Source organism: Sapajus apella, unplaced genomic scaffold, assembly GCF_009761245.1.
Source record: "Sapajus apella isolate SASKATOON/1434 unplaced genomic scaffold, GSC_monkey_1.0 scaffold56, whole genome shotgun sequence".
Taxonomy (NCBI): Eukaryota; Metazoa; Chordata; class Mammalia; order Primates; family Cebidae; genus Sapajus; species Sapajus apella.
In genome coordinates, this window is record NW_022436996.1 from 2,174,469 (window position 1) to 2,184,002 (window position 9,534).

Genomic DNA, 9,534 nt, shown 5'->3' on the forward strand with positions numbered 1-9,534 from the left:
TGCCCAGGGCTGTGGAAGACTCCCAGCCGGCCCCGCCCCTCCCAAGGGTGCTGCGTTGATCCTCAGTGCAGGGGGCTGTTCTAGGCTTGGTTCCAGCGAGCAGTCACAGGGAGCCCTGGATGAGGCTCCTGCTCTCCTGGGCAAGTTTCCTGAGGTCCTTACAGGCACCTCTTCTCCCCAGTGGGCCCCGTGTCACATGAGACAGAAAGTACCACCCACTGCTTTCATCAGCAGCTCTGACTCTGCCCCTGGCAGGTAGCTCTTGGAATCCTCTGTGAACCCTGGGCTGCTGCCATGCTGTGGCCCTGGGCACAGCCTTATCCAAAAGATCTAGGCTGCTTCAGCCTCTTCCCCGGGGCCTGTCCCCGCCCCTAAAGGCTGCACAAATAGGCAAGGAAATACATGCAAGGATATACGTGCCAGTATTGTTAGAAGAGGGCAGCAAAACACAAACTCTAAATAACCTGAATGCCCACTCACAGAGATTGGTTCAGTAAATGCAGCATGCACTAGTCAGGGGACTAGTAACCAAGAAGCAAAGGAATGGAATGGACCTGTACGTAATCATATGGTCAGATAGCCAAGATATATTATTAAGTAAAAATGTCAAGTGGTAAAATAGATCTCAGCTGTATACTTATAAAAATGCTTATATATGTGTAGACAGTTCTAGAAGAATGGCTAGAAACGCTTAGCCCTGATTGCATCTAGAGAACAGAACTGTGAAGGGAGAAAGAGAAAGACTAACTTCTTAACTCTGCCTTCCTCATTGTTTCCATCAGGTCACCTCTAGACAGTATATTTAAAACCTAATGTTGGCTGGGCGTGGTGGCTCACGACTGTAATTCAAGCACTTTGGAGGCCAAGGCAGGCGGATCACCTGAGGTCGGGAGTTCAAGACCAGCCTGACCAACATGGTGAAACCCTGTCTTTATTAAAAATAAATAAATAAATAAATAAATAAAAATAAAATAAAAGCTAGTGTGGTGGCCAGGCATGGTGGCTCACGCATGCAACCCCAACTTTGGGAGGCTGAGGCAGGCAGATCGTTGGAGGTCAGGGGTTCAAAACCAGTCTGGCTAACATGGTGAAACTCCATCTATACTAAAAATACAAAAAATTAGCTGGGTGTGGTGGCGCATGCCTCCAAAGGGCCAGCTACTCAGGAGGCTGAGGTGGGAGAATCACTTGAACCTGGGAGCAGAGGTTGCAGTGACCCGAGATTGTGCCACTGCCTTCCAGCCTGAGTGACAGAGCGAGACCCTGTCTCAAAAAAATAAGTAAATAAAATAAAAATAAGAGCTAGTGTAAAAAAGTGTAAGTTCAGCATCCATTCTCTGTTTTGTTGTTACTGTTGTTGTTTGCTTTTTGTTTTAGAGTTAGGGTTTGGCTCTGTCACCTAGGCTGGAGTGCAGTGGCCCAATCACAGCTCGCTGTGGCATTGAACTGCGGGGCTGAAGCCGTCTTCCAGCCTCAGTTCCCGAGTGGCTGGGACTACAGGCTGCAGTGAGCCTGGCCTCAGCAGCCAAGTTGTGCTCTTGTTGCCTAGCCTGGAGTGCAATGGTGCAACCTTGGCTCACCGCATCCTCTGCCTCCCGGGTTCAAGCGGTTCAGCATCCATCTTTAAAGCCCTTAATTCCCTTTCCTGGAGAAGCACTATCTAAATGCTGGCTTTGGGTCTGTCATTACCAAGGCTCACACAAGGTCTCTGTAGACAGAGCCCCACGAGGACCTGTCCCATCTTCTTGGGCTTGCAGACCTGGAATGAGGATGGGGACTTTCCAGCCCATCTAGTGCTCATAACAAAACCTATGTAAGAAAACATCCTCTTCTCTTTCTGACCCAGCGCCTCTGGCCTCGGCACGTCCTGTTCTCCTCTTTGATCTCAAGCCATGTTGGCCCAGGTTGTTCCTCCGAATGTTGCTTTGCTTCCTGCCATTGTGTGCACTCCCGAGTTACAAAGCCAGCCTCCTCCAGAGTGGTATGTGAGTCACACCCGATAAGGCATTTTGATGTCTGCACTGCCAAGCGGGGACACAAACCTTTCAATGATGTCTGTACAAATCTCTTACCTTGGGGTTCAGTGCCATCTCGCTTTTGTGAGGTCATCTGATACCTTCTTGTGCGATCTGAACACAATTCAGGTGTCTATCTGCTGTAAATGTTAAGCTAAGCGGACAGCACACAAGGCTAATAAGCTTCTGGTCACACATGACTTGCTCATCTCTCCTTTCTCTCTTTTTCTTCTGCTGGCAGAGTCTTGATCATCTGTTTCTCTATATTTCAATGAAGTTAGTCAGGGACAGGGACGGGTAAAATTTATACCACTAGTCCAAAGATAAAATCTTGTTAAAGTCAGAGACTGCCACTGAAGGTTGAGGTGGTGATGGGTGGAGAGAAGTTGAAGGATTCAGGAGGGTGCTATTATTTTTATGTGTGGGCCTAAATTCCCTGTGATTCCTTGTCGTTTTCCTCAAGCGAATTCCACTTTCACATCTATCCATTCCCTCTGACTGGTTCCTGTAAATCTCGACTCATGGACAGGACAGCCACAGAATTTCTTTGCGAGTAAAGGTCCTCTCCTCCATTTTAAGTATCCTTTTAGTCTTTAATCCCCTGCAAAAGTTACAAGTTTGTCATGAACTCCTTAGAAATGTGTAAGCATCGGCCGGGCGCGGTGGCTCACGCTTGTAATCCCAGCACTTTGGGAGGCCGAGGCGGGTGGATCACGAGGTCAAGAGATCGAGACCATCCTGGTCAACATGGTGAAACCCCGTCTCTACTAAAACTACAAAAAAAATTAGCTGGGCATGGTGGCGTGTGCCTGTAATCCCAGCTACTCAGGAGGCTGAGGCAGGAGAATTGCCTGAACCCAGGAGGCGGAGGTTGCGGTGAGCCGAGATTGCGCCATTGCACTCCAGCCTGGGTAACAAAAGCGAAACTCCGTCTCCAAAAAAAAAAAAAAGAAATGTGTAAGCATCGTATAGATACATAACCCAATTTGTAAATATTAGCATAATCCATGCTTAGATCTTTTTTTTTTTTTTTCTTTTGAGACAGAGTCTTGCTTTGTCGCCCAGACTGGAGTGCAGTGGTGCGATCTTGGCTCATTGCAGCCTCCACCTCCCAGGTTCAAGTGATTCTCCTGCCACAGCCTCCTGAGTAGCTGGGCTCACAACTAATTTTTGTATTTTTAGTAGAGATGGGGCTTCACCATATTGGTCAGGTTGGTCTCAGACTCCTGACCTCGTGATCCACCCGCCTTGGCCTCCCAAAGTGCTGGGATGACAGGCGTGAGCCACCGCGCCTGGCCATTAGATCTTGGCTTTTTAGATGATGATGATGGTGATGATGGCGTTGGTACTACTAGTAACACCAGCTTTGTTTTGAGATGGAGTCTCGCTCTGTCACCAGGCTGGAGCGCAGTGGCACAAATTCGGCTCACTGCAACCTCTGCCTCCCGGGTTCAAGCAATTCCCCTGCTTCAGCCTCCTAAGTAGCTGGGATTACAGGCATGGGCCACCATGCTCGGTTAGATTTTTGTATTTACTAGAGATGGGGTTTCACCGTGTTGGCTAGGATGGTCTTGATCTCCTGACCTCATGATTCACCTGCCTTGGTCTACCAAAGTGCTGGGATGACAGGCGTGAGCCACCGTGCCCGGCCAACAGCCAACTTCTACAGTGTCATTGCACTTTGTGGATTATGTCATTTATTTATTTTTTGTTTATATATTTTTTAAGACATTCTCATTCTGCCACCCAGGCTGGAGTACAGTGCTGGAAACCCCTTAGAAAACCATCAGATCTTGTGAGAATTATTCACTACGGTGAGAACTGTATGTTGGAAACCCCACCCAATGATTCAATTATCTCCCACCGGGTCCCTCCCACAACACATGGGAATTACGGGAGCTACAGTTCAAGATGAGATTTGGGTGGGACACAGACACACCTTATCACCCCCTTTCAGAAATCGACAAACGTGTGTATGACTAGCAAGAGCTTCTGCTTGGTGTAAAGTAAAGGATGTTTCTGAACTTAGTTGTATTTTCATGAATCTAGAGCTGTTTTCCTGACAAATATTCCTGTTTCCCTTTAGTCATCCCCTTGATTTGCCTCTGCAGACACTTGGGATGACCAACCGCCAGGTGAGAGCCTTGTCCAGTCTCTTCAATTTCCACCTTTTATCATCTGGTGCTTCATTAGGCCGCGGTGTAGAACATTTTCACTTGAGGCTCTTTCTAAAACAGCTGCTTCCAGGGTTTGCTGTGATTATTTAATAAACAGCTCTTCAAAGAGGGGAAAGGGGCCCTGATTTGTATCACTGACTGATTTCCATCCTGTAAGTACTCCTTCTGTGGCCAGTTCTAGCTACCAAAGGTGCTGATACTGAGTGTGGAGGGGCACACCATTATACAGCTGATGACAGTGGCCTCGAGTAAGGTAACACAAGCAGGACTTGATGGAGTTGGAGCATTTATTATCTTTTAAAAATATAACTGGGCTGGGCACGGTGCCTCACGCCTGTAATCCTAGCACTTTGGGAGGCCGAGGTGGGCGGATCACCTGAGATCAGGAGTTCAAGACCAGCCTGGCCATCATGGTGAAACACCATCTTTAAAATATATATATATATATATAAAACTGAAGGCCGGGCATGGTGGCTGACACCTTTGGGAGGCTGAGGCAGGTGGATCACTTGAGGTCAGGAGTTTGAGACCAGCCTAGCCAACATGGTGAAACCCCATCTCTATCAAAAATATAAAAAACTGGCTGGGTGTGGTGGTGCATGCCTGTAATTCCAGCTACTTGAGAGGCTGAGGCAGGAGAATCTCTTGAACCCGGGAGGCGGAGGTTGCGGTGAGCTGAGATCGTGCCACTGCACTCCAGTCTGGGCAGCAGAGTGAGACTTCATCTCAAAAAAACAAAAACAAAAACGAAACAAAACAAAAAGCCTATGTGTATATTAGTACAATTTAACTTTAAATAATGGTTCTATTTGGCTGGGCGCAGTGGCTTATGCCTGTAATCCCAGCAATGTGGGAGGCCAAGGCAGGTGGATCACCTGAGGTCAGGAGTTCAAGACCAGACTGGCCAACATGGTGAAACCCCTCTATCAAAAATACAAAAATCAGCTGGACATGGTGGCGCCTGCCTGTAATCCTAGCTACTAAGGGAGCTGGGGCAGGAGAATCACTTGAACCTGGGAGGCGGAGGTTACAGTGAGCCAAGACCGTGCCATTGCACTCCAGCTTGGGCAACAGTGCAAGACTGCATCTCAAAAATAAAGAAAAATGGTTATTTCTTCTTTAGAAAGAAATAACAAAGAAGAAATATATAAATGGTTATATTTAACAACTGGCTTGCAAAATTCCTAAAAATTAATGTGCATTTCTCACAGGCCAGTATAAGTGGTCTCTAGCACAGCACTGACTGGTTACCACTTACCAAATTCTGAAAGTCCATTCATTTATTTAGAGAGTCTAGGTTTTATATTTGGGTTATGTTGGATCCTCAGATAACTTTGTATGTGGACCATGTAATTCTTTTTGGCTGAACTATACCCGAAGCCACTTTGTGTGTCAAGGGAATCCCCATCTGATGAAGCAGGGACTCCATCCCACAACAGAAGCTGAAAATATTAGACACTTGCTTCATTTGCAGCCCAAGTGCCTCAAATCCTTGGTAAAAATGAGGTAGTTACATGTGTAGTCTACAGCAAGAAAATGAACGTTGAGTTAGCTCATAATCTCTGTTGCTTTACAGTTCTTTGCTCAGGGAACATTACATTTTTTTTTTTTTTTTGAGACGGAGTTTCGTTCTTGTTACCCAGGCTGGAGTGCAATGGCGCGATCTCGGCTCACCGCAGCCTCCGCCTCCTGGGTTCAGGCAATTCTCCTGCCTCAGCCTCCTGAGTAGCTGGGATTACAGGCACGCGCCACCATGCCCAGCTGATTTTTTGTATTTTTAGTAGAGACGGGGTTTCACCATGTTGACGAGGATGGTCTCGATCTCTTGACCTCGTGATCCACCCGCCTCGGCCTCCCAAAGTGCTGGGATTACAGGCGTGAGCCACCGCGCCCGGCCCGAACATTACATGTTAAGAGGCAGTGTACAATAGTGGTTAGAAGTGTTGAAATAGACAGCCTGGGTTTCAATTCTAGTTCTTTCATCTACTTGCTGTGTGACCTTAAGGAAATTACTACCTCTCTGTCTTTGAATTTTCTAAACTGTAGAGTGGGCACAACCAGTAATTACATATGGAATGATGGTAAATGTGAAATTGGATAGTACACGTAAGGTAATTAGAGCAGTGCCGGCTGGGAGGGTTGCTTGAGCCAGGAGTTTAAGGTTGTACTGAGCTATGATTGCATCACTGCACTTCAGCCTGAGCAACAGGGCAAGACTGTGTCTCAAAAAAAAAAAAAAAAAGAAAGAAAGAAAGAAAAGAAAAGAAAAGAAAAAGGCCAGGTGCGGTGGCTCACACCTGTAATTCTAGAACTTTAGGAGGTTAAGGCAGGAGGATTGCTTGAGCTCAGTTCAAGACCAGCCTGGGAAACATGGTGAAACCATGTCTACACTAAATATTTTTAAGAAATTAATGAAAAGAACAGTGCCTGGCAAATACTATGTGCTCAGAAATATTTGTCATTTTAAGTAAAAGGTACAAGGTTGAAAGGCAGAATGGCCTTAAAAATGGTGGTAAAACAAAAATTGAGAAATGAAAGCAGGCATGACACTAGGCAGGAGTGTAACACATGGAATTTGCATTTCAAGCTGTTTCCTTCCAACAAAGCGCAATTGTGACCCTGTGTGGATGAGTCTCCAGTGGAGAGTGAAGCCAGGACAGTGAGGGGACCCAGTGGAAGGAATGGGCTCAGAAGCTGGGAAGGCGCTAGGTTCTCCTCTAGGAGGAACGGGAAACGATGGGAAGGATGGCGGGCTGGATGTCGACAAGCCTGGGTTACCCTGGTCACTAATGTGTGTCTCTTTAGGAAAGTCTCTAAATTTCTCTGCGGCTTGGTTGCAACAGGCTAGGAGATGCCCAGTGTCCTTTAAGCATTGCACATCTGTGATTCCTGACTGGTCCATAGACATTCTTGCTCCTTCTGTGGCACAAAGAGTTTCACTTGATGGCTTGTTCCTTCTCCTGCCCTGCCCTATTTTGACTCATTTCCCTCCTAAATTATATGTGTTGAAGTTGGAAGAAAAAGAGTCAAGATAGGTAAATAAAGCTGAGGAAGATGATGTATGATGAGCCAATAAAAATGGTTAGAATCAAGGCTGGGCACGGTGGCTCATGCCTGTAATTTCAGTACTTTGGGAGGCCAAGGCAGGTGGATCACCTGAGGTTAGGAGTTCAATACCAGCCTGGTCACCATGGTGAAACCCTATCTCTACTAAAAACACAAAGATGAGCCGGGCGTGGTGGTGCACGCCTGTAATCCTAGCTACTTGGGAGGCTGAGGCAGGGGAATTGCTTGAACCCGGGAGGTGGGGGTTGTAGTAAGCCAAGATTGTCCCACTGTACTCCAGCCTGGGTGACAGAGAGAGACTCCATCTCAAAAGAAAAAAAAATGATTGGAATCAATGTTTATTTTTATTTATTTTTTATTTTATTTTATTTTATTTTTTGAGATGGAGTTTCGCTCTCGTTACCAAGGCTGGAGTACAATGGCGCGATCTCGGCTCACCGCAGCCTCTGCCTCGTGGGTTCAGGCAATTCTCCTGCCTCAGCCTCCTGAGTAGCTGGGATTACAGGCACGTGCCACTATGCCCAGCTGATTTTTTGTATTTTTAGTAGAGACGGGGTTTCACCGTGTTGACCAGGATGGTCTCGATCTCTTGACCTCATGATCCGGCCTCCCAAAGTGCTGGGATTACAGGTGTGAGCCACCGCGGCCAGCCCGGAATCAATGTTTATTTATGATATTACCTTTAGGAAATGTGCTAAACCATCCCTTAGTTTGCTTCAGCCTAAGGAGTACCTTGTGTGACTGCCTGGAAAGCATAGTGCAGGACCCTGAGTAGTGATGAGCTCCCACAAGCAGCAGCTGATGAGTTAGAAGCCCAAGAGGCCGATTTCTCTCCATGTCTATTAAGAAGAGTAGAATAAAAACAGGGGTCCCCATTTGTGATGGTTAATGTTATGTGTCAACTTGACTGGGCCATGGATGTCCAGGTAGCTGGTCAAACAATATTCTGGGTATGTCTGTGCAGGTGCTTCCAGTTGAGATTAATGTCTGAATTGGTGGACTGAGCAAAGCAGATGGCCCTCCCAACGGGGGTGGGCATGATCCAAATGGCTGAAGTCCTCAGCAGCACAGAGACTGACCCTCCCTCGAGTAAGGGGAACTCCTCCTGCTTCCGCTGACACATTGGTCTCTTCTTGCCTTTGGCCTCTTCTTGGGTCTTGAGCCTGCTGGCTTTCAAACCGGAACTTACACTGTGGTCTGCAGCTTGCCATCTGCAAATCTTAGGACTTCTCAGCCTCCAGAATCACGTGGGCTGACTCTTCATAATGCATCTCTCTCCCACTCTCTTTCTACACCCGCACCCCCTAATTAGTTCTGTTCCTCTGGAGAGCCTTAATGCACCCTTCCTGGAACTCGAGGGGCAGAGCCGGAGCTTGTACTCATTTGTACGCTTGCTTGCATACTCCAAGCACATATTCAAGCACATTCAGGAGCGCAGAAGAATTCAGGGGGCAAGGGGAGGTGGTTTGTCGGGGGCAGAATCTCCAACAGAGGGACCTGGAGGTTTCACTATGTGCCATGCACGGTGATGCAGTTGTTTTTGTTTTATTGCATGGCAGAGAGCAATGGAACCGTGAGAAAAGCAGCAAGTGTTAATGAGTCAACGAATCTAGGTTCAAATCTTGATGTGTAAACCAGGTCAGCTTGCTTAACCTCTTGAGCCTCAATGTCTTCAGTGGTAATATGGAGCTGACAGTACCTACCTCACAGGCTACTGTCATGGTTGAATTAAACAATACATGGGAAGTGCCTGGACTACAGTAGTTATTCCACAAAAGCTAGCTCCCCGCTACCCCCACATTCACACGTATCACTCTTTCTTTATTCAGCAAAGGCTTATCAACCTCCCGTCATGTGTCAGGCACTGTGCTTGGTGTTGGAAAAATGGTAAACAGGATAGAGTCCTTGCCATGACTAGAGCAGCCAAAAAACACACCTCTGTGTTAATAATGTCTATGGTCCTGTCTTGAAGACCACACAAGGTGAAGTGAGCCGGCATGGCTGGGCTGGGGTCAGGCGGGGCCTTAGCTCCAGGTCCAAAATGGCCTCTCTACAGTGCTCACCTTTGCATCGTGAGTAAGGAGAGGGAGGCAGCTGTGATCCTGGGGAAAGCCTCCTGGGCAGAGGGCACGGTAAAAAGGCAGTGGGGGGCATGGCAGAAGACAAGGTTTGGGGAGTGGGCAGAGGCTGGTCCTGTGGTCTCTGCAGGTCTTGGTTAGGGGGTCACAGTCTGAGTTGAAGTGATATGGGAAGTCTTGGGGTTGGGGAACACAACT